The sequence below is a fragment of the Ciconia boyciana genome, chromosome 10 (assembly GCF_034638445.1).
Source record: "Ciconia boyciana chromosome 10, ASM3463844v1, whole genome shotgun sequence".
Classification (NCBI taxonomy): Eukaryota; Metazoa; Chordata; class Aves; order Ciconiiformes; family Ciconiidae; genus Ciconia; species Ciconia boyciana.
Genome location: NC_132943.1, coordinates 19,632,625 through 19,656,708, shown reverse-complemented (window position 1 = coordinate 19,656,708; position 24,084 = coordinate 19,632,625). Strand labels below are relative to the sequence as shown.

The following is a 24,084-nucleotide window of genomic DNA, read 5'->3' as shown; positions in this document are numbered from 1 at the left end:
AGCTGACCATATGAATCATGTTTTCTTTCAAAAAATCCCATTGATTTGCAATGACTACATAGAGATCTTCCTTGAATTCACTCAGAGCAAACAAGATACAATTTTCATATTCCCAGTTGCAAGCCAGACAGCGTTCCCTGAAAAGATACCCTATTTCTTGGTTGCTGGTTTGCCATGGTAAGTTTATTTATTTGTTTTTTTCTTGGTTGCTTTCTCCTGTCTTTAGGTGTTATATAGGTGTTTATATTTGTAGACTAGACTGATCTTTATGCTAAAATGTACAGCATGCACCAATATACCCAAAGGTCTATACATTCAGTGAAAGGAAACTGTAGTTCCTGTCCCTACAGTAATTGTTCATCGAGCTGGGAAGGTGAGGAATGAAAGCATCATACCAGAAAATGTATTAGTAACTTTCCCGTATGAAGTTCTCTGTTCCTGTAAAGACTCTGGTGAGTCAGAGAGTCAGTCTAAGATGGTGAAGAGTCAAGCTGATGGTCTGTTTCTACTGTGCTCAAACAGAACTCGGGCTAAAATAGAAGATCTACACATGGAAAAACCACAGGTCAGTATTAGAAAGTATGGAAGGTTGTGTCTTGATGTTAAACTGAATAGTGTCCTGTTAATTTATGTATGCCTCAGAGCCTTTTAAGTTTTCTGGCACTGGATAATCAAATCCTAGTATAATCAAGTCAGTTTTCACTTTTCCAAGCCAAAAGATTCCATGCAGTATACTCAGCAGTGATCCTTTATGAGGTACTATAAAAAGCCAAATTCTGTTTTATCTATGTGGCCTTTCCTCAAGAAAATTTATGCTCTCTTGCTGGTTGAAATGTGTTAGCTGACACTCTTCTTCACCAGAAATGCCTGTGGACTGAGTCATGATCAAGGATAGGATGTCTTATATTGGGATGGCTGCAGTAGTTCCCTACCCACACTGCAGGAACAGTTCAGACACTGATGTAGCAGCTACAGAATTGCAAATAAGAGCTTGGCATTTGTGTAATAAACTTTAGCAGTTCAACTACTGCTTTCCGAGAAGCAGAGCCAGCTCTGTAGTCAGGGTAGGAATCTCTAAGAGAAGCAAGAAAAAGAGGGATGCAAAATGCTGTAACTGCCTCAGCTTAAGCCATCCCCACTTGTGAATCAGACCCCTACAGTGCCTTGACTGTTGTGGTGTGTATCCGGCAGGACATTTTGGAATGAAAGATAGTGCAGTATGAAATACTTTCTATTATTACTTGGATGAATTGGAGTTGGAAGAAACAGCTATTTATTAATCTTCATACAATGGTATTGCACATGGCTAGCCTGAGATTCAAAGTCCAATGGAAAGTAAATTTGACATTACAGGGAAAACCGAGTTCTTGTAGTTTCAAAATTAAGGAAAATAGTAGCACATTGTCTCAGAGAACAGTGTTATAGTTTGACAGAAAAAGGAATTAATCATACCGGACACAGTCAGTTTTAAGTATGGCACAAACATAGTTTTGCAAAATGTCAGAATCATGCAGCAAAGACATACAACTGTAGACAATGACTAGAAAGAACTAAAGCCTCCCTGGTTACCTGGAATACTTAAGCGTGACATTCCAAACTCAGTAGGGAAGGACTGAGACTCACAAATTGTCTGCTATCTAATTGTCTCTTGGCTCAGCTTGGAAAATGCAAATAGAACTAGACTGCAAAAATTGGTTCAAGAAACCCTAACAGGATATCAAGCACTAAGCAGTGTACAGCAGATGGTAAAAGATTTTTAAAAAGCAATCTTCTTGAAGTTCACAATAGTCTAGGGAGTTAGAAAATGGCAGGTGGAGCAGGAACTATAACAGGTTATGAATTGTCAATAATTTCCTTTTCAGTGGCAATGAAACTGCTCTTGAAATCACCAAAAAGTTATAGAGATACACTGTAATTGGAAGGCAAATACCTCAAGTGAGAACAGACACAAAGATGTAACAGCTACAAGAACTGCAGAGGAAGAATGTAATCTTCTGAATTAGCATTTATGAGCTAATACAGAATTATGGTCAGTCCAGAAAATCTTGGACCTAGCTGCCTTTAAAAGAATGCAAAAAAGAAACACAAGCTATAAAGCAAGAGAATGAAACAGCCTAAATACTTAGGAACATATCCAGTAGCAGAGCATTATTACTGAGATTGTCAGTGTCCTTCATTACTGTACAAAGGACACAAAAACTATGCCCCAAGATACTTGAAGTTTACAATCAAAATAGATATTGCAGCATAGAAATAAACAGTGTATATGGTAGGAGGCTACATTTGAAGAGTACACAGCGATGCAGAGGACATGCATGTGTACACAATCAGTTCTAGGTTTTTACCTGCACTGGATGCATATTTTATTTACCAGCTACCTCTGCTGACTTCTTCAATCCCCAGTAGAATACTAAGGAAATTAGAGACATGACTCTCACCAGCATACCAGTTGTAAAAATAAACAATTCCTGACAACAAATAATAACTGTTAAAGTGTTGTCGAATTTGTTATTTTCCGGCCCCTTATCCTCTCACTATGGTAGGCAACTGTCTACTTCCCCTATGCTTCAAGTCAGCCATTCTGTCTTTGGTAGAACAAACATACTGACAGCAGAAATTAAAAAAGAAAGTGAATTACTGTTGTCAAGCTGATACAAAGTAAATGGAGGATGTTGCACAATTTCAAGGAAATGGACAAGAAAATTAGAATGTAATTATCTTGGTTAGTCTGCATTTAGATAGCCTGAAACAGTGGCATCAAAGACAGATGTGAATTTTCCCATTCATCTTAATGGAGGACTAACTGCAAAACATAATTATGACAACTTTAATGCTAATAGTGTTAACTGTTCCATTTCTGAATCATACACCAGATATATCCATTACAGCACCACTTCATTACTGTTGAGCTTGCTTGATATGTGCTAACGTTTCATTCATCTTAAATGATTACTTAGAAAAATACTGCTGGAGCCCACAGAATGTCCGAAAGCAGAAAGGCACAAGGGACAATCTCAGAGTCAAACATAAAATTGCTGCTTTCAGATCTCATTCCTAGACTTTTAGCTAAATAGCTCATTGATTGCTGATGTCTGCTTGTCATAATATTGTTTTTCCACTGCAAGAGAAGTCTGCTAGCTTCAGACTTCCCTTTCCCCTCTCTGATCTTCCTATAAGGAACTCTTTAAATATTTATGTCAAAGAGTACCAGTTAGAAATTAGTTTGAGACTTCCAAAAAAAATCCAGAAAAACTGGATTGCTGATAAGGAAGAATGTCACACAGCTATAGCCTAGAGAGACAAGGGTGAAGAGACCACAGCCTCAGAAAGCTGAGACTTATTAACTCTGTGGGGTATTAGCTTTCCAGAATGGGTATGTTTGGAGCAGTGACAATTATGTAGTAACAGACAAAAATTCAATTCTCTCACCTCATCTCCTCTAATTGTAACAATAGTAATGTATCAAAACAGGTAAAGTCTTCCCACTCAATTAGCTCATGTGCAGGAGATAGACAACTTATTCCTACTCCTTGTTTTACAGTTAGCCGGTTGCCTTACTCTCTTAGCAGGTGGCAGAGTCCAAGGATACAGGTGGTTTTTCAACTTGCATTTAAAACGACTGATAGTTTGGGCAAAATTCCTGTAAGTCAAGTCAAAAGAACCTGTCCTGCAGCAACCTCAACATGGCACATAAAGGAGAGAATAAGCACTGGTTATTTGGAGCACTGGAAGAAATCCCACTTATGTTTTCTTGCTGATAACCCAACTCAGAGAGAAAGAGATGATGCTCTTCTGGAAGCAAGGTCTCTCCTGCCCAAATGAGTTGGCAGGGAATAGGTGACAGGCCATGTTAGTGAAGTGAAAATCTTAGGTGATTCCTTTTTAAATCAGTAGTTTTCTGTCCTTTCCACAATGTAGTGACTCCCTTAAAGCCCACTTTTATATATGTGTGTATACATGTATATATGTATTTATACACACATATATAAGTACAAGTAAATGTGTATTTCTTGGAGATTCCTCAAAAATTGCAGAAGAAAACCAAGGTGCTTGAATTTAGTGGGCGGAAAGTGGGTTAGAAATAGGACAGTTTATCAAATTATGGTGGTCCCATCCCACAGACTGTTGTCCTTTCTTTGCAAGCTGTATAAATTCAGCCTTCAGCTACATTTCCAACTTCGATTCCTTGTCACATTTCTCATTCCTGTCTCTCTGCTCAGCCAATGACAGCAGTGCCAATCCCCCAGTTGTTAAATCTATCCGAAAGCTTCCCCCCTCCTACTTTATATCACCCTAAAAGTGATTTTTGCAGCCTCTCCTCCAGAAAGAGTGAATTTGAACACAAAGACGGAATATTTGAGCCAACGAGAGAAGTAAAAAGAGAATCCTTGGAGTCTTTTCTTTAACTCATGTTATCCTATGCACATCACAGGAAGGAGAATGTCCCTTTAAATAGTTTGGGAGCCCTCTAGTGATTCTTCCTGTCTTTCACTGAAGAAACGATGAGATCCTCCCCCCTACCAGTGGAGGTAGGTGAAGGGGCCTTTCTACATAGCTAGTGGACCCAGCATTTTCCATCCCATGATGCCAGGGTTAGTTCCACAAATACTTGATGTGGCACAAAGAACCAGAATAAAGTGCTTTCCTTTCCTCAGTCATCTCTGTCCATTTTATTCATCATTTAAATTCCTATTTTGCAAAGTTGCAAACTCTGGGAGATCAGAGACTTAAATCTTGGCAGCATTTGTCTTGGTTTGCAAAGGACCTTCAGGGCAGAACCCCAAGTACATGTACGCTTGTGTGTGCTGCAAACCCTTCCGAGTTGTCAAAAATTAGAGTGTAAATCCCGAGCCTTCAGATTATGGTGCGAGCTAAACCTTTTGCTATTCTACCATTACAAACCATAAGCTCTTATAAAATATATTTTTAGGAGTCCTATTGAATTGCACAGTATGTAGCATAATGTAATCAATACAAGAAGCTGCATATAAATAATCTGTTTGGATTCTCACACATTTTAAGATGAGAGAGGGCACCATTCCCAGCAGTACTCCCCCCCCTCCCTCAGAGTTCACACCTTTTATGGGGGAAAATGATTGTAAAGTATTCATTTAAGCCAATAACCAAAGCTTATGTTATTCATTTCTCGGTGATATACATAGTGCTCTTTTTGTATACTATTAACTGTGGACATATGTTTTTCATTTGACTATGTTACTTACACACACAATTCTTTTAAAAAATATGTAAAATATAACAGCTGCTGTAAAAAAAATATTTTTAGATCTCTCAAGTGCCTAACGAGCTGCAGTGCACAACAAAAATGGTTTGGTCTTTGTAACATGCCCATAGTAAAATACCATGGAAGAGTTTAATCCGCTTGGTCATCTCCCCGGAAGGGAGCAAACTGACACAGCTCTAATATGACACTGTGCTTCTGTGGGGTATATTCCTTGGCTATAACAGCAAGGTCTTGATCATTCGCTGCATCAAAGCAATGATACAAACAATGGATCAGCCAACTTTTAAAACAGCAGTATAAAAGCAATTGTAAAGGCACCAACTGTATCATCTGAGCTCTGCTTTGACATTGCTGTTTTCTGATGGCAAAAATATACCTATTTCCTGCCAGTGTAAGTGAGAGATTAAGGGGTAAATATAGAAAACCTAAAGTTTGCTTTGGATGAGAAGTTTTTTCTTTATGAATTATTGAATAAATCAAATATCCTTGGTTCTCATCCCAACAGAGTGTGATGATTGCTAGCTTGAAAAAATGTAGCAAGAGCAAACGTTGGCAAGAGTGAAGCATTATAATGTGATGTCTACAGAGATTTAGAGATAGGAAGGATTGTCAGTTGCAGTCAATGCTATCAATGTTGGTAGAAGATATTTAAACTGTAATTCTACCTAGATTAAGGTACTTAAAAACAGTGTTCATGGTTTGAAAACAACCTGTGTGAACCTCTTTTACGGAATGAATTCCACCGCTGGTTAATACATAGATGCAGATTATTCCATTGCAACACTTTTGGCTGCTACCATGTGAGGGAATGGCAAGTATGGAAAACTGCCAAAACTGAATGTCTTCTTCCTTCTCTTCCAGTTGATAAGACAGGAGAACTAAAATGCTTTTTTGAAATCAGTCATGTGGTATCTGGAGAGTAGGATGAGAAAACATAATCTTTATGAAGATCCCAGTCATACAGCGGTAGAGAACATACTGGGGAGGATCCTGCTCTCAGAAGAGCTCTGACATTCCCTGCAGCAGCTGCAGCACCATTCTGCAAATTTTCTGTTGCCGTTTGATGGGGAGCCATGGTCTTTATTTGCACCAGGTCCTGCTCTGCCAGGTTCTGCTAAAGCACCTTGCATCGTCCGAGTTAGATGTCTAGACAGTGTTTCTCATTCCTTTGTTTCTCCCACATTTTCATTGCTTTAGTCGTGATGTTTCCAGAGTGTTAAGTCCAATGTGTTCAAAGATGTCCAGAGTGTTCAAAGCTGTGTAAATAGTGTCACTGAAGCACTTCCATTCTGCTTCAAAGGTGTGCAGGGTGTACAAAGTTGCACAGACAATGTCCTTGAATCACTTCCAGTCAGCTTTTATGTCACAGGAAGCTGCAGTAGTGGTATCCAGCTGGCTTTCCACTGATTTTCAAAGTGATGGTTTTACAGCAACAATTTTACAGTATTAACTTTAAAATTATTGAAATTTATCTTATTCCAAAGCTTTTGCTTAGTTTGATGTGGGTGTTAGACTTTCCATGGATCAGTTAATTTGACATTTGAATCCTCCTCCCATAGGCTGATGCTGATGTTGCCCTGGAAGTGGTGTAATCAATCACTGCCAATTTTTAGAATGGGAATATGTCTAGGGAATTTGGGTTTACTTGGAATCTGAAGGCCTGTGATCATATTAAGTATATTTATTTAGGAAGAATGTGTCACTGGTTTTGCACTTTTCATACTGTATGTTTCAATAATACCAGCAGCCTTGAGTTTTCCTCAAAACAAGCTTTGATGCCACCAGGATAATAATTATGTTCATCTTTAGTATCTGAGAATGTATATGCTTCATGTCTTCATAAAAGTTATCTCTTATTTAGCTGTGTTTAAGTAGTATTTAGTCAATAATGATAGTGGCATAGCATTTCCTGTAAAGTAGCAATCCTGTAAAGTATAGTCATTTTTGCCATTGGGCACTCTAGTTTATTGATCATTGGAGATGTAACAGTGAAACCACTGTCAGTTTCTTCAGTATTTCCTCAGTAATTACAGGTCTACAGTACAGATAGCTAATTGAAGTTTCCTTAAAATTGCTTTCCTCTTAAGGAAAATTTCATTTAGTGTTATATGAATTTCCTATCTGGTGACTGCATTGTTGGGCAGGGCAGTTCATCACATTGGATCATGTGGATGTCAGTAAGTGCCTGTATGATCCTGTTCAAAGATGTAAATTTAAAGAACTTAAAATAAAGGGAAGGGATGTTCCTCAGGGAATGTCTGCGCTGTGCAATTAAATGCAGTGCAGATAGCTCTGAACTAGTGCTGACCCATCTACAAACTGACCAGCTGTGTTAGCATGATTTTGCACTTCAATAAAATCTTTGACTCCCAGTAGTAAGCCCTGGCTCCAGCTCAGTGCCATGGTGATGCAGACATACTGCTTTTGCTTTCAGAGCAGGAGTTTGATCTGCTGTGCTCTGTTGTGTGGGAGTCACTGAACTCTAGTATGGCTTCTAGCCGATGGAAAGTCATCTGTGATCCTGAATTTTATGTGAGCAGATTTTGCAATTGTAACTGCTATTGAGTCCATACCTACAGCTTTGCTGTTTTTTTGTCACCTCAGAAGTCTGAAAGAACAGTAGATCAACTTGATTTCGATGCCAAACACACATGCTATAGCAGTATCACTCATCCAGATTCAGTCACAAGATAGAGACAAAGAAGGTGAGGTAAAACTGGCTATAATGTGTGGCTAGAATTCCTGTGGAATTTGACAAACCTGGGTCAGTGATCTAGTGTGTATACTTAAACTGCATGACAGACTTCCTGCACTAAGTTAGAACTGGATCTAATTTGACCTCAAGCTTACACACTTGTCTGCAGGTGTCTATTTGCAACAGCAGCACTTTGGAAGAGTTTAAGCTTAAGAGTAGAGATAGGGATCTGGTTTCCCTTGGCAGGTTGCAGGTGACTCCTGAGCTAAGGAACTAGCATGATTGCGCTATGTTCAGAAGGATAATACAGAATGGTTTGATTTTTAAAATGATATGGCAACTGGTATTCTGCTTTTTTGTTTTGTTTTGGTGAAAAACAAATTGTCTTTAAATTTTAAGTGGCTTTTGGGTTTAGGTAAGGGAAGCAGAAAGGTAGAGAAAGGAGAGAAATACTTGTATTCATGGGAGATTTCTCAGCTCTTCCATTTCATACGTACAACATGCATTGAACTTTTTTGCTAGAATGAAGCAAGACAAAGGGAGTTTGGGACGAATCGCTCCCAGCAAGTAAACGTGCTTTATTGTCAGTTTAGTTTAGAGGATAGGCACTGGGTGTGGAAGATGAATTAGGGTTTGAGGACTGAGAGCGTAGCGTAAAAACCTGCACTAGGGGGCAGCCGATAACTGATGCGTTGGATTAGTGAGGCGCTGTGCTGGCCCGCGGCGCTCGGGGGTTGGCCCGGGGCATCCATGCACTGCGCGGCCTCTCAGGCAAGGTTTGTGCTTGCAGAAACGCTTTGGCCAGCGCTGCCTCTCCTGGGTAAGCACAAGAATGAAAAGGTCTGGCATGATATTAGAAACCCTGCACATGAGAGTGGTGGTGAACTACAGTGATACAGAAAGCTGGGGCAAAGAAATCTTCTCTGGATTTTAGCAGTAGTACTGTTCTGACTCCGGGCTTTTTCAAGAGCTGCATTTTAAAGCAAGGTTGTTGATTTTATTTTATTTCGTTCATCTTAAAGTAATTTACGTTTGTTTAGACAGAGAACATTTTTCTAGGGAAGAGGAAAGAAAGATGAAGTTTAGCTCATTGTCAAAATAAGTAGAAAAACTACAGTCATCAAGCAAACAAGATAATTTTTGAAACCTTTTCCTTTTTAAAGTCACTTTAATATAAAATTATACTAAAGATTGTTGCTTATTGCTCAACTTTTCTGTCAGCAGCACATACTCATGAAATGATGCTTCAGATTTTGAAGTTAATTTACCCAATTCAGCAGAACACTTAGATATAAGCCTGGAATGCAGGTAGGAATAGGAAGCTGTAAGTGCACTTCAGATTCAGAGGTTCAGAATTCTCACGGGAAGAACATTTATCTCAAGGAGGGAGGTTGGGTTCCATGACCATTTGGCAGACCTACCTGTGCTATGATTGCCAATCCAAGTGTTATTTAGGGAAACTGTGGTGGTTGCAAGCAAGGTATGAGTTTTGGATCATAGTAAGAAATCAGAAAAAGTCCTGGTCAGAGAGGAGTTGAGAACTACTGTATAAACATACTTGAAATCTGCATTGTATTTACTTTGCAGAACACAGCTTCAGCTCTCAGAAATGAAAATTTTATTTCCTGTTTTGCTAAATGAAGGAGCTGAGGCAGGGGGACAAAGTGATGCTTTGAAAGTGTCACAACAAGGAAAACTGGAAAAGTTTTTTGACAAAGGAAGATAGAAAAGTGCTAGAAGAAGCAAACATTCCAATGGTAAAGTGTGCACCAAAGTGTGGAGCCCTTGCTAGCCTAATCCTTTTGGCTTTGCTATATAGACAGTGAGGAGAGACAAGCTCCTCTAGAGTCAGACGAAGAGCTTCACTTCTAAGGGAGGTTTTTAATTTTCTGATGATTAAAAAGAAAGCCCAGGAAGATCTGACTAGCAAGGTCTGACTAGCAAGGATTCTTTATAGTGCAAGTGAATGATTTTATAATTTCCCATTTCTATAACTTTCCTTCTTTTTTTTCTTCCAATATCTGGCACGTATCTTACAAAAGAGCATATGAACTGCCTGCTGGCTTTCCTTAGTAGGTAAATATGTGGAATTTTGTGAATCTCAGCTTTTCCCCACTTTTTAAAACCTCAGAAAGTTATGGCAGTGTCCAAGCCCACAAGGTCATGATATTTTCACTTTGGAACTGATATACTCTAAGAAGAATAGATTTTATGTCAGTTTGCATGATTCATTTTAAAGTAGGGTCCTGATATATAAATGAGGTTTGGAAACTACCTTAGTGTGAAAAGTAATAAATTTTGGCCCTGTGAACCAGAGTATTACACCTGTACCAAGTTATCAGGACTGTGTATTTTAACGTGTAAAGCTGCCAATTATTTGCTGCTCATGTCCTTACTTGAGCTATTGCAGTTGTAATCCACTGATACCATCCTAACTGGAAATTTTCTTGGAGTTGATGGCTGGTAGGGAATTTTGCATCTCTGATATTTGATTTCTTCACATGCTTCTTGAGCTATAACCATGCGCATTTGCTTGCCTATGTATTGAAAATGTTGGGTTTTTTCTTCCCTCATCTTTGCACATCACTGTTGCACTGCAATGTTGAGCAGTAAAGGTAAACTATTGTGTGGGGCTTCACATTTGACGGGTCAGTTATTTAATAGTGTATTCTTAAGACTACCAAGGGCACTCAGAGATTTAGGCAAGCACTTTTATATCCCACAGCAGTAAAAATCCCGTGCTACCAAGTAAAAATTCATCAGTGGAAAACCAAAAAAATATTATCTGTATAAAGTATGAGAAACTTTAATACCACTTCACAATGACTGTCTTCTGCCTGTTCTGATCAGAATTCAGATAATGCTTTTCATCTCTAGTTCCCCTGTGTATTGTTTTTAGACTTATGACATGATATCACCATCTGTGCTACTCACATTTTGGGTACAATTCTAGATCTGTGTATTTTAAGACATGAATTTATAGCTGAAGTGCTTGAGAGTCTCAGAGTTACACAAACATACTCTCTGGTTTTGTGCCATATCAGCATACATCAAGAAGATAGTCCCTGTCCCCCAAAGCTGAAAGTTCAAATCAGCAGAGAGAAAGGAAAAAATGGGAAAAACAAAGAAATAATAAGGCAATATTAATAAGTGAGGTAGTTGTCAGTTCACTAGTGTTGCTCTATTTATAGGCATCAAGACAAAGGAAGGCTTGAAAGATGTGAAGCTAGTGAGGTGTTCCTGTCAGTAAATAATAATCTATTATTAAATTAGAACTTCATTCTGGTGGTTATGACTCTCATTTTACACATAATCAGAAGCATCATCCCTGTCACTACTGTGTTTTCTGCATAAAGCACATTGCTATTTTACAACTGATTTGTGAAAATGAAAACAATGAAAATTCAATCCAATGCACTGATCTGTATTTTTTGTCTCTTGGTCTTTTCTGAAAAACTTTCAGTCATGGTAGAATAACAACAAAGATTGCTTCAAACTTTTTATTTCTGAAACGGATCTGGCTGATGCAAATGTTAGGAAAAGACCATGAGAGAGGGCAAGGAAACCTTAAATGAATTCACTCCTTTTTCAACAGAGAACATACTGAAATAAGCTATGCATTGCCAGAATTAGGCAATATTACCAGACACTGGTCTTACAAATGTTTTTGATAATGTCATTCCCTCTCACATGCCAGCTACGTTAGAATCAAGCAAATATATTTTTAGTAACTACTTCAGAATTGTTTAGTCTTTTTCTGCTAACAGAATCATTCTTTATGGGCCCTGATTTTGGCAGATTTATATAAACTGAACTGACTGGCAGTAACTTACTTTGTATATTATTTACACTGACATTCCCTTTTTCTATCTGGATGACTAAATAATATAACGAAGAGGTGTCTTGATGAACCAATGAGATATCAGAAGAATGTGACCATCTTCCTTTCTGAGCCAGGGATGACTCAGTCTTCATTCCTGAAGGAAAGATATGTTGCTCTAAGATTGATTTTATGGACCATATTTAAATTTTCTCCTCAAATATTTTGTACATGGTTTTAGGTTGAACTTGTTTATGGTAGATTGAGGACAAATGCAAGCACAAGTAACAAGTTCTTCAGGCTCTATACAAAGCAGAGTGCTGGCAGTAGCACAGCTCTGAGTTTGAGCTACGGGGCAGTGCATAGCTTGGACTTGGCAACACATTGACAAGGTCACGTGGCCTTTGGATCTGACCTGACTCCTGGTTTGCTGTGGAATACAATAATGATACATATGATGCATTTTCTAGATGATAATGAAAGAACTAATTCTGTTTCTATTCTCCTGCTCAATGCTGTTAGTATCATTCCCCAGTGCTGTTAGCATCATTCCTCAGTGCTGCTAGTATCATTCTTTTTTTTTTTTCTTATTCCATTTCAAAATCTCTTTGCTGAAAACTGATCCAAGGAGAAAGCTCGTATATAGCAACTGTCCAAGACACTTCTAACAAACACAGTGCAGAAAGACTCTTCCAGTCCTGTCCATTTGAGTGATCAAAAGGCTTGTTCTCATTTATACTGACTGTCATGAATACCTGAGAATTGTTGAAGGACAGCATGAGCCAACATCTTTTTTTGGTTCTGCCTTCTGCTGGTGGTGAAAAAAAAACTTCGGCATTTTCTGTGCATGTGTAACCTCACTCTGCAGGCTGCCTTTAGGGCTTTTGCCCTGTTAGAATGATGCAGCACATTTCTTACATGAAAATCAGGCCTATTTTGAACAACTTCTCCTACAATACTTACTGATTTGTACTAGACCACTCATTAAGGTGCGAGTGATTAATATTCCTCCACTTTTTTTTCCAGATATTGATGCATTGTAACCAGTGTGAAAGTTCAGTTGGTCACCTGAAAACCAAAACTTGCAAGATTTCAAGGCTGCATTTAAGAGCAGAACTTAATCATTTTAACTGCCAGGCATGTCTGATTACTATCTTCCAAACATTCATAGCTCTATCATAAATATATAGATTTTCATATTTTCCTAATAAATGAATGAAAATACCTTTTGAGGAATAAAGTGATATCTTTTAAAGGCATTTGTTTACTTTTTTGGTAAGCTCCTGAGATGGCTAACATACTAGTTGTTAATCACACCATCTGTTCAAGCAGTGTTTGACTAAATGAATCAATTCATACTTTTTCTTCTTAAAGCAGTTTTTTACAGAACAATATGTTTGTGTCTATTACCCCATCAGTTGGCAATGTAATATGAGATATTTTAATTTTCCTATTTATTGTGCATGGATTTTCAATCTCCAAATATTTTTTTTAAATATGCATACAGCACAGAAAAGCTGTGTCTATTGATTTCTGTAGCATTGCAAACAGTGGAAAAATCTGTTCCATTCTGCTGTCAAATTTCTACCATCTGATTATATTTAAATGAGTTATTTCAACATGTTTCATTTGAATGACCGTCATATAAGCGATTCCTCTTTTGTACCGAAGATGGCAGTGGTGCACAACCTACCTAGCCGCTGGCATTCAGCCTGGAAGAGTTTTGCTCAGATTTTGGTTACTAGTTCCAGGAAACAGCAAATTAGTGGGGGAAGATTCTGCAAATGGGAATGGCAACCTTTTATAGTCTTCCTTGTCTCAGTTGTCTCTGGTGAGCTTACATTTACATAATTCCAATCAAAATTCGGGCTAAATACAGAAACCGCAGCTTGAAATAAATATAAATCCAAGTTTAGAAAGATTGTAACCAATCTGTTTTAAAATTTGTGTTCATGTGCACTTCCTATCTTCAGCTGAAACAAAAAATCATCAATGTCTGTGCATCAAATCTTGAAATTGATGCACATCCTGAAACCTCATGTGAAAGGCGGTAAGTTTCAAATGACTATGGGTCATTTCTAACCCCACAGAAGCTTTGCACAAATATGCTTGGACAAGTTCCTGACTCTTAGTTTACCTTAAACCAACGTTTTGAGAGTCACCCTAACATAGATTCAGAGGAGGAATGCTGGGCTGAGCACCAGGGAGAATCTGACAATTAGTAAAATAGTTTCTGAATAAAAAAAAGATTGAAGCCACACTGGTAGTACAAACAAATAAAATGAAAATAAGTAATAAAATTCCTTCAGTATGCTGTAAAGAATAATCCTGAAGAAAAATTGACTGAATGACTTCCTAATAATTTTTCTGTTGTCATGGACTAAACATACCTTGATACTACAGTGGAATCAGAGTTAACAATTGTTCCTAAAGGCTATATCCTATTTACATGGTTGCTTAAGAAACAGTAAGTGCTTTTCCTCTCTACTGTGATGCCACTGTCCAAAGAGTTTGCTTTATAAGAGAGGCAACTGTGTCCTCAGAGGCAAATACCTATACATTAAACACAAAAATTGTTCTAAAATTGTGGCTTATTCATATTCTGGTTTTCAACGTGAGTCTTATTTGTGTAAATTCATATATAGGCAGGTTACATGGCCGGACTCATTTCTGAAGGATTGCATGCTATAATAGAAAAGTGTTTATTAAGTAATGAAGAATGTTGATGAGATGATCTTAGTAGAGTCTTCATCACCCCTTGGTTTGTCTGGTTTTATTTATTGATGGTTCGGGTTTTTTTGTTAATGATAGAGAAAGAAAGTAAAAGAGCAAATGTGTCTGTGAACAATGTCTCGAAATTTTCAGGCTGTAAATTATAATCAGTATTGTGTTGTGCCAGTGGAACACAGTTGTCTTGCTGGATCAAAAATAGAGCAGGAGTCTGTCAGTAATGCAGGCATCAAACAGGTGAATATACTAAGGAATAGGTTCATGGCCTTGAACTGGCACTAAATGTGAACTGGAAGCCAGTGAAAGGTATGAAATAATACATGTATTGTTTTCCCAGGTGTCCTGGTAAGGTGATAAGCTGCTGACTTACTTCGTAGAAGGTGGAGATTTTGTATTTCTTCTATTTTAATTACCAGCTAACATTAGTCTGCTCTGAACGTATTGCATGAGTCATTGTGAGGTGACTCTTCTGAGAAAACAGATTATTTCTTGGCATCCCAAAGACAAAAAAAGACATTCTTTCACCCTTCAAACCCTTTTTCAAATCTAAATATTTAGCATTTAGCAAACTTGATCCACTGTGTTGCTCTGAACCACAAAGCTTATTTGACAATAGAGGGGCCCATCCCTTCAGTAAAAGAAAAGGACAGCCTTTTGATTAATCTCACAGCTTCCCTTAGGTCTTGCTCCAGTTTCAGTTTGAACCAGCTACTATTCATTCCAGTCCTGGTAGTATTAATATATAATGGCATTTATTTCATGTCATTGATTTCTTCTACTGGAGACATGTCATTTGCACGTTGTTGGCAATGAAGGTGTTTCATGTCTTCACCATTCCTAATGGCTCATCTATAAATTTAGAGAAAGGAAGGGAGGAAGGGAGCGGGGAGAAAGGATGGCCATACACTTTGTAGGCCTCTGGAGGACGAAGGCAGTTGTTATAATGCTACATGGTTCACTTGTGGTCTTGGGGTCAACAATACCTTATCAAGTCTGTTAAAGTCAGCACAGAGAGTAATACTGAGACTGAGGTTTAGTTTCCAGTTTTAAAGCCTTAGAGAAGTCCTACTGGGAATTTCTTCCCTGAGTCCTGATCCATCTCCTTCGGAAGTATATGTAAGCTACATCCAAGTATTTTAATTTGTCTGTGTTCTATTTTATTTAGTTGGTTATCAAAACCTTGATTTTTGATTTTTCAACAAAAATTTGAAAACTTTGTGTTCTCTCCATTTAAGGGGTTACAGAAGCTGACTTTTTACAGTATACTTTTAAATGTGGGTGTCAGGTAAAATTAGGAAGTCAGTTGTCACATCAGATCACTGAGAAGCTCAGGTAGAGCTATGGCATCAGTATGAAACTGCTCCTACACTGCCTTATCTGGTTAATTAAAAAGGATATCTGGGGGGTTCATGTCAACTTGAATAATGATGCGTTCTTTCTCTACATATTAGAATTCTCCTTGAAAAATCTAGTAAACAGCATTGCCATGTTGAGATTGTAGATTTTATTCAGCAGATAGATCAGGTCTGACATTTCAAAAGGGAAAGATATATGTTTTTCTTCAAAATAAAAGCAATTCTACTGAGGGAACTAAATTTACCTTCTTTACATTTAGAATCTGACAAATTTGACTTCCTTACCATTTGTATCTCATTTCACTGGGTGGAGTTGTTCCTTAAGAGTTCAAAATGGTCTTGATCTTTTTGATTAGGCAGCACTTTTACAATTGTCTAATCTTGAAAGCATAAAATCTTTCATAATGTAACCTGATCTTATTGCTTTCATACACTACAAGCTGAATTTGTGAAGTCCTTGTTCATATGATTGATTACTAACTCGTATATAAATTGCAATGACTTCTGTGGCATCATGTTTGTAAGTGCATGTAAGTAGAAAGTAGATAATGTAATTTTTTTGTATGTAAAAAAAATATGAGTGGTTGTCTTTTATTGCAGAAGGTCTCCTATGGGTTTGTTACAGATCTTTTCTAAAGATTTTACAATAATGATTAATTTTCTTCTCTAAAATGTCAATTTTCTTGAATAGCCATTTTGAGTCCATTAAAATATTTTAAAAGCTTTTAAAGATTTTTTAATCAATTAAGCCCTATGATTTTACTGAAAATTGGATTGTACTAGATAACAATTTTAATTCTTTTGCTTTTTCGTAAATAAAGGCAAAATTAAATGAATAACTTTAATTAAAAAAGAAACAAGGGCCAAGCTGAGATCTTAAAAAATTTTGAGAACTTTGAATTATTTAATGTAGTTACAAGATTTTTTTTTTTGAATACCTATTACTTTCAAGTTAGAAACTAAACTACATCTGATTGTATATAGCAATAATATTCCATTTGTATTGAAGAAAGTTGTCATCAGTCTATATAGGTGATAAATAGTTTTCAGTACGTTTGTTTTGAATTTTGTACTGTAGCTGACTGGGAAGTGGAGACAAAACAGAAAATACCATCAAACTGCTCCTAATGAAAAACAGCCAAACAAAAAAGGAATCTTTAAATTTTTGAGGTTGTATCTGCATTGAAAGCTAGAGGGTTGAAGTCTGTTTCTACTACTCCACCTCCAAACCTCTAAAATTAAAGAGTTTGGAAGTCTGTGTAATTTCTTTCTATAGCATGAGGTACAATAGCATGAGGTGTTAGGAAATATGTTTGCTATGAAGCATGCCGTAGGACTGATGGCGTACCTGGTGTTGGAGCAGGAATAGGATAGAGTCAAATTGAAACTTAAAATGTTCTGAATGATATTTTGATATTTCAAGCTCTGGAATGTCAACAAATGTGAGTTGTTATTATTTCTGTGTTTAGCTATGGCTTTCTGTCCCATGTGAAAGATGCAGTACTTTTTGTCAGTAGTAGGGTAATTTTTATTTTTTACTCTGGATTTTTGGTAAATAAGAATGTTTTGATCCCAAAATAAAGAAATAAATTTGTAGAAACCACCCTAAATCTGTTTTGGCAAAAAAGTTGCACCCTTGCTGTCCACCAATAGTAGGGACAGATTTTTATGAGTTTTAATATAATAGCTCCTAAGAATCATTTGGTATCAGATCCTCTTTACCAGACATTGCACTCAGTAAAGAACTTGCAGGTCCAGTGAGCTTTAAATTAGTATGCTTATGCTATTTACTAGCATCATGCTGCTAATTCATTACACGTCTTCCACCTACCTTTAACTGGTGCTTAGATGATAAACTAAAGTTGTTTAAATTATGTTTATGGCAGATTAGAGGGGAATAAGATGAAGGAAAAGAAAGAAAGGAGAAGATGAGTGAGGCCATACATACTCTGCTCTTCACTGAATCACATATTTGTTCATTAGATACCATTCTTTGTGCTTTTGCCCCCCAGTTGCTTTCTCTGTGGTGGTGGCAATGCTCTAGCAGCTTGACAGTCTCTAACTTGAGTTTTCTCCTATTTTAAGGAAATTCTTGAAGTATTGTGGAAGAGATAGGATTCAATAAAAAGCAAGTACTAACTGCTAGATACAGCCCCTACAGACATTGTTAATTCTGTAGACTTGTTTTCATAACAAAAGGAACTACAGTACAGTAATTCCACCTAGAATGGAAGCCTCACAATCAATGGGCTATGCAGATAATTTTTTCAGTTAGTTGCTTATTCCTGTGTTAGTTTGCATGTAAACTTTTTCTTTTTCCTTCTGTACAGGACCTTGAAGAATCAAATCTTTTATACATTTTATTTAAACATTGTAAAACTATTCCATTTGCAATTTAAATCTATTACATCTCAAAGCAGAGAATAAAAGGAAATAATGATGACAGAAAGACTTGTTTAAAAAAAAGCTACAAACGTGGTGATGTATTATTCAAGGACAAACGTTTCCTTTATGCAGTGCAAGAATCTGATAAGTTTCAGAATACTGTCAAATTACTGCAGCAATGGTGTTGCAGTTGTAGTAGAATCTCACCTCTTTTTCCTGCACTTGCTTTTGCCTCCTTAATCTCTTTCTTTATTCATTAACATAGAAATGAAGTCTCTTGTGGACTTACCATACCCCCCCCCCCCCCCCCCCCCCATTTTCAGGCCACTTGCCAACACTTTCTAAGCACTTAAGTGAAGCTTGTACAGGAAATGCAACAAGACTCGTTCAGGGTTGGCCAGATGATAAGACTTTTGATCCTTCTAGACTCCTCCACTCTAGACAAGAGTGAACACAAAATAATGTTTCAGAAGCATAACAAACAAGGACATTTGGAAGCAGGTGTTGCAGTAAAGAGTTGTTATTTTCTGGGCCTGCTAACAATGGCATTTGTTAGAAAGGTAAGAGGTATGACAATGGAGTCATCATTTTTACCAGGATGGAAGCAAACCCAGCTCCAGTAGATGTAAAGGCACAGTAACCTGACTGTCATATGAGCAATATCCTCTAGGTCTTTATTTAGCCAGATGTTATGATAATCCCTTCCTCAAAGGATAACCTAGAAATGGGGGTGTATCTACACTCAGGGTGTGTGAATATACATTACAGATGGCAAAGCACTGTATTTTCTAGAGTACAAGATGCATGTATTATTTATTTGTTATTTTGTGCTTACTTCAATCGTTTTAATAACAAGTATTTCTAACTACTTTACACTTCAGAATATACAATCTGTATCAGTTTTAAGAGTATACATTTTTGCTTCTGTTCTTTTCAAAGCAAAAAGTTATGGTAAGCCAGTTTTGTATTATTACATCCTCTCAAGGGACTTAAGTAAAAAAAAAGTCTGCAAAACATTGCACTAAATCACCAGTCAATGAGGCCACTCACAGCACGTAAACCTAACTGTGTTCAGAAGTCTTTTCTGGGTCAGGGCCGAAGAATGTATTCACTTGCCAGTACAGCCTTAAAGACAACTTAACAAACAAAAGAATCAAGCACAACAAGAAAAGCATCATTCTTATGAAGACACTTGACATTCCCTGAAGCATCCACACCCAAAAAATCAGTCCACACCTGAAAAGGAGACTAAACTAAAAGCAGTTTAAATATGTTCTAGTAGGAGAAGTTCAAATATTTGCAAATATTAAGCAATTGTTCTATGTACTTCTAATTCATCTGGTTGCATTAAACTTGGCTATGCAAAGGTCTCTCAGTATCACTGAGAAAACGGAAAACTTGGTAAGCTCTGAAACTCACTGTGTTCACTGAAAACATGTAACTGTACATTCAGTAGGTCTGTAGTAGTTCTAAAGATGTTGTCTTTTCATACTTCAGGTTCCTCAGGCTTCATACACAGTGTAATTAACCCCCAGTTGAGAACAACCTCTCTTGTTCATTCAATACATGAATTCTTTCTGTACAGCTAACATACCACGTGGATTGTGTCAAGAGTATTTGTATATTGTTACAAAATGCTTTTGTTTTGTACAGGTTTTTGTACTACAGACCATACTAATTGGAAAAAAAAATCTATGCACCAACGTTACCAAGTTACATGCTGAAGTATTAAAGATATATAAAAAATTGATTTGTAATGGAAATGCTGAATCTAAAGAGGCTTAAATGGCTGCTTCTCTCTGTGACTACATCTACAAAACTCCATCTGTTTTGATATGACATTCCATACATTCAACTTAACCACTGAAACTTATTATACTCTATAGCTGTTTTCACCATTGAGCTTAAGCTATAAGTTCTTGTAATGCTTAGAATACTTTTTTTCTGATTGCCTTTAACATTTCTTATTGTGATACTGGCAGGCAGATGAAAGAACTGGAAATTAGGATCTCTTGAGTTCTCTTTTCCATTCTTCAGCTTACGTAAGTGGCTTCTCTGCAAATTACTGTTTAGCCGCCTGCAATTTAAGAGAACAGTTTTGTAGATACCTAGTTGATGACATGAGATTTGGAAAGGGTCTGTTAACTGCTTTGTAAGTCTTGCATGTTAGCTACAGCATTTTAAATGCAAAATACCTATACTAAGTGTTGTGAAACATTTTATTGTGTTTTATATACTTTGTGGCATTTAAAGAGCTGCTTCTGTTTCTGTTGTGGAAGTGCCATGTAAATCCATTGAACTGAATATAGGTGATATTTTTATATTTCACCTGGGTAGGGATTTGTTTGATGGTTTCTTTTGTATTCAGATTATGTTTCCACTTGATTCTTTCCCTCTAATTGCCTGCCAATTATCTGTGAGACAGGAATTTACATTTATAGAAAAGTGGTGAGGAGAAGTTTATCTAGTGTGACAGAATCAGGATATAGTTGTGTTCTAGGTTCATCTTTAAAATTCTGCTCTCATGGCTACCTCTGGCCAGCAGCTGTGCCTATAGAGCCAAATCCTCATTCCCATGTCTGCCTCTCTGAGGTATAGGAACAGAATACATTTGAATAACATTTGAAAAATATCCTTGCGACATTTATACATGTATTGTTGGAGAGATGCTAGTGGCTCCAGACCTGTTCCTGCATAGTTTTGTACACAAAACTACATCTCTCCCTGCAGTATTTCAGCATTTACTGTCTTGGATCAAGATAAACCAAGATAAATATTTTTAAATTTTTTCTCTTGGAGGTTAGAATATTCTATTTATCTTCCTTCAAGTGGAAGAGAAAAAGAAATATAAGATCTCCTAGTCAACATCTATAATTAACAGAAAGGTGAATGAATGCTGTTTAAAATTGTATATGAATGCAGTCACTTACTAATAAGTTTTCTGCTACTTGCTGATATGATACTACTTTCTGCTAATGCTGATATGAACAATCCATTTCACTGATGGGCAATGACTGCATAATTTAATAAGAATACATAAATACCTAAATTAATTTTAAAGCTGTAAATGTGTGCATAAGCAGTTAATCTGGGCAGCATGAGAGATAGCCCTGTGAGTGCTTCTCTGACAAAATACAAATAGTAGTTAATCTGTATGCAAAACTGAATTTACCAGAAGAAGAAACAGATAACTTTGGCTATAATCATGGCTTGTTTAGGGAAAAGTAAACTAACTGATCATTACCCTTGGGAAATGCTTTAATGGAAACATGAGAGTATTAATTTGATCCTTCAAGAGTCATTCAGTTATTAGTTAACACAAGGGCTATCCAGTAACATGGTATTTATCATTAGGTTATACACCAGAGCTTCCAGACACTTAATGCCTGGGGTGGGAATGTAATTCAGATCGTTTCACTTCAAAAGCAAAGGCCATTTACCCACTTGAACAAAAGGAGGATGTTTATTAGTGGGTAGCAGCACAGATCCAAGGAGACTCAGCCAGACATTAGAACAGCTGAGAACATGACAAATTTTGCTCAAAATCACCTATGCTTTCGTTCTGTGAGCTGTAAGGAGTGTTGTGGTTTAGCCTCAGTCGGCAATTAGGTACCACACAGCCACTCACTCACCCTTCCCCCACGGTGGGATGGGAGAGAGAATCGGAAGAGCAAAAGTAAGAAAACTTGTGGGCTGAGATAAGAACAGTTAAATAATTGCAACAACAACAACAACAAAAATTGTAATGAGAAGGAAAACAACAAGGGAGCAAGAGAGGAACAAAAACCCAGGGAAAAAAAATAAATAATACAACCACTCACCACCAGCCAACCAACACCCAGCCAGTCCCCGAGCAGCGATTGCTGCCCCCCCGGCCAACGCCCCCAGTTTATACACTGAGCATGAGGCCATATGGTATGGAATAGCCCTTTGGGCAGTTGGGGTCAGCTGTCCTGGCTGTGCCCCCTCCCAGCTTCGTGTGCGCCTGGCAGAGCATGGGAAGCTGAAAAGTCTTTGACTTAATATAAACACTGCTTAGCAACAACTAAAACATCAGTGTGTTATAACATTATTCTCATGCTATATCCAAAACACAGCACTATACCAGCTACTAGGAAGAAAATTAACTCTATGCCAGCCGAAACCAGGACAGGAGGAACTACTTTGTTCACAATTTTTCACCTAAAATTATTTTGCAGGTGTTCTTCATTGAGAACCAGGAAAGGGAACAATCCTCTCTTAAGTTTTGCCATTGAAAGTGAGTGTTCTTATTTCATATATCAAGTTTAGTCAACAGTCTAAATGTTTTGAAAGAGTATTATTTCAAAATTTGAGCTAACACTTTTAAGCAGCTGGTTTACACCTTTGAACAATGCACATTCAAGTGTGCTTTATTGTATTTTTCTCCTTTCAAATGGAACAGATAATGAGAAGTTCACTCAATTCAATCTCACTAATTAATAGGTAAATGAGTGTTGTTTAAAATGATACATGGATGAAAACACTGAGTAAGTTTTATTCTATGAGCAATGGATGTTGTAACAATCAAGATTTCTTCTCTTCCTATGAATCAATATTTTAATAACTTCCAAAAGAGGAGAACATGGAAGCCTCCAACTACTTTTCCACTAACTTACATTTGAGCTTTCTTGAGGACTACAAAACTCTCCCAGGAAATTTGTGGCAAAAATTTTCCCCTGTTCTAGCATGTCACTGGAGGCTTTAATTTGAAATATCAGAAATTGGTGACAGTTCTTGATCGAGTTCTGACTTAACTCACCTCTGGAAAATATGCTTATGAATATTTTCCAAAACTCTGAAAATAATCTTCTAACATGAGGTGCTTCTGGCATCTGTAAAGAACACAGAAAACTCTACATTCCTTATGGGGTTTTTGGTTCGTTGGTTCCTTTCCAGAGCTATTCTACAGGGTGAGATAAAGGAGGCCACACAAAATTGACACAGATTAGAGATTTTAGACCATTACAATGATTGTGAGTAACTTTTGTGACATTCTGCACGTCTTTTTATCTTTCTCATACCTTCTGTTTAAAATCTCTTACAGAATTCTTGCAATTTACATTAATGAAAACACATATGTGCTTCAGGAACAATAGCATTGCATCTCCACAACTCATTAGGAAGTAAAAAACCATACATTCAAAATAATGTGCAAGTAAACCTTGCATTTAAAACCGTATTGCTACATAATTATCCTGTTTACAGTCTTTCCTACAGCTTTTCTCACAGAAAAATGTAGATTTGGATTCTAACTGGAATAAAAATGCCAGAAAGCTTTGGCAAGAGGATGGTTGCTGCATACTTAGGGATATTGCATGGAGAAAGAAATGTGTTTGTAATTAGGAAAACACAGAACAGTTCTGATTACATCTAAGAAAAGCAAATAGAGTAACTTTCTGAAGGACAGACCATGTAAGCTTAAGTGGATGAAAACTCAGCTTACACTAAAGTAGTTAAAGGAAGTACACAGGTTCTCACAAAGTTGCTTTAATAGACCAGCTATTTAACAATCTTCTATAATCCATTTCTAGATTTGTTCTTGAATTAAAACATACACATTAGTTGTCCTGCAAAGTTCAAAAAGTTTGACCAGTTTTCTCTCAAAATCTGTGAGTAACGGTTACAAAAAGCCAGAAAAACATTCTGCTGAAGATAGTGGTAATCTATTTACTGAACTCAGTGGGCACTAAATAGACATAATTGACTATATTGTGTTTTTAAAAGTGTCCAAACACTGTTTGATTTCAAGAAAGATTTTAATGGAGAGAAAAGTGCTGCTTTTTCTTCTCAACAGAAGGTTTTCATATCTACCTGACCCTTGGAATCCAGGCGCTTC

At 37.1% G+C, this 24,084-nt stretch overlaps 1 long non-coding RNA gene across 1 annotated transcript; it reads left to right on the top strand.

Annotated features, from left to right (window-relative positions):
* The first annotated feature begins 480 nt into the window (after positions 1 to 480).
* On the top strand, positions 481 to 22,457 carry LOC140657664 (uncharacterized). The gene is made up of 3 exons (XR_012044426.1): positions 481 to 565; positions 20,210 to 20,269; positions 22,427 to 22,457. It is a non-coding gene; the product is annotated as an uncharacterized lncRNA (long non-coding RNA).
* Positions 22,458 to 24,084: the final 1,627 nt, after the last annotated feature.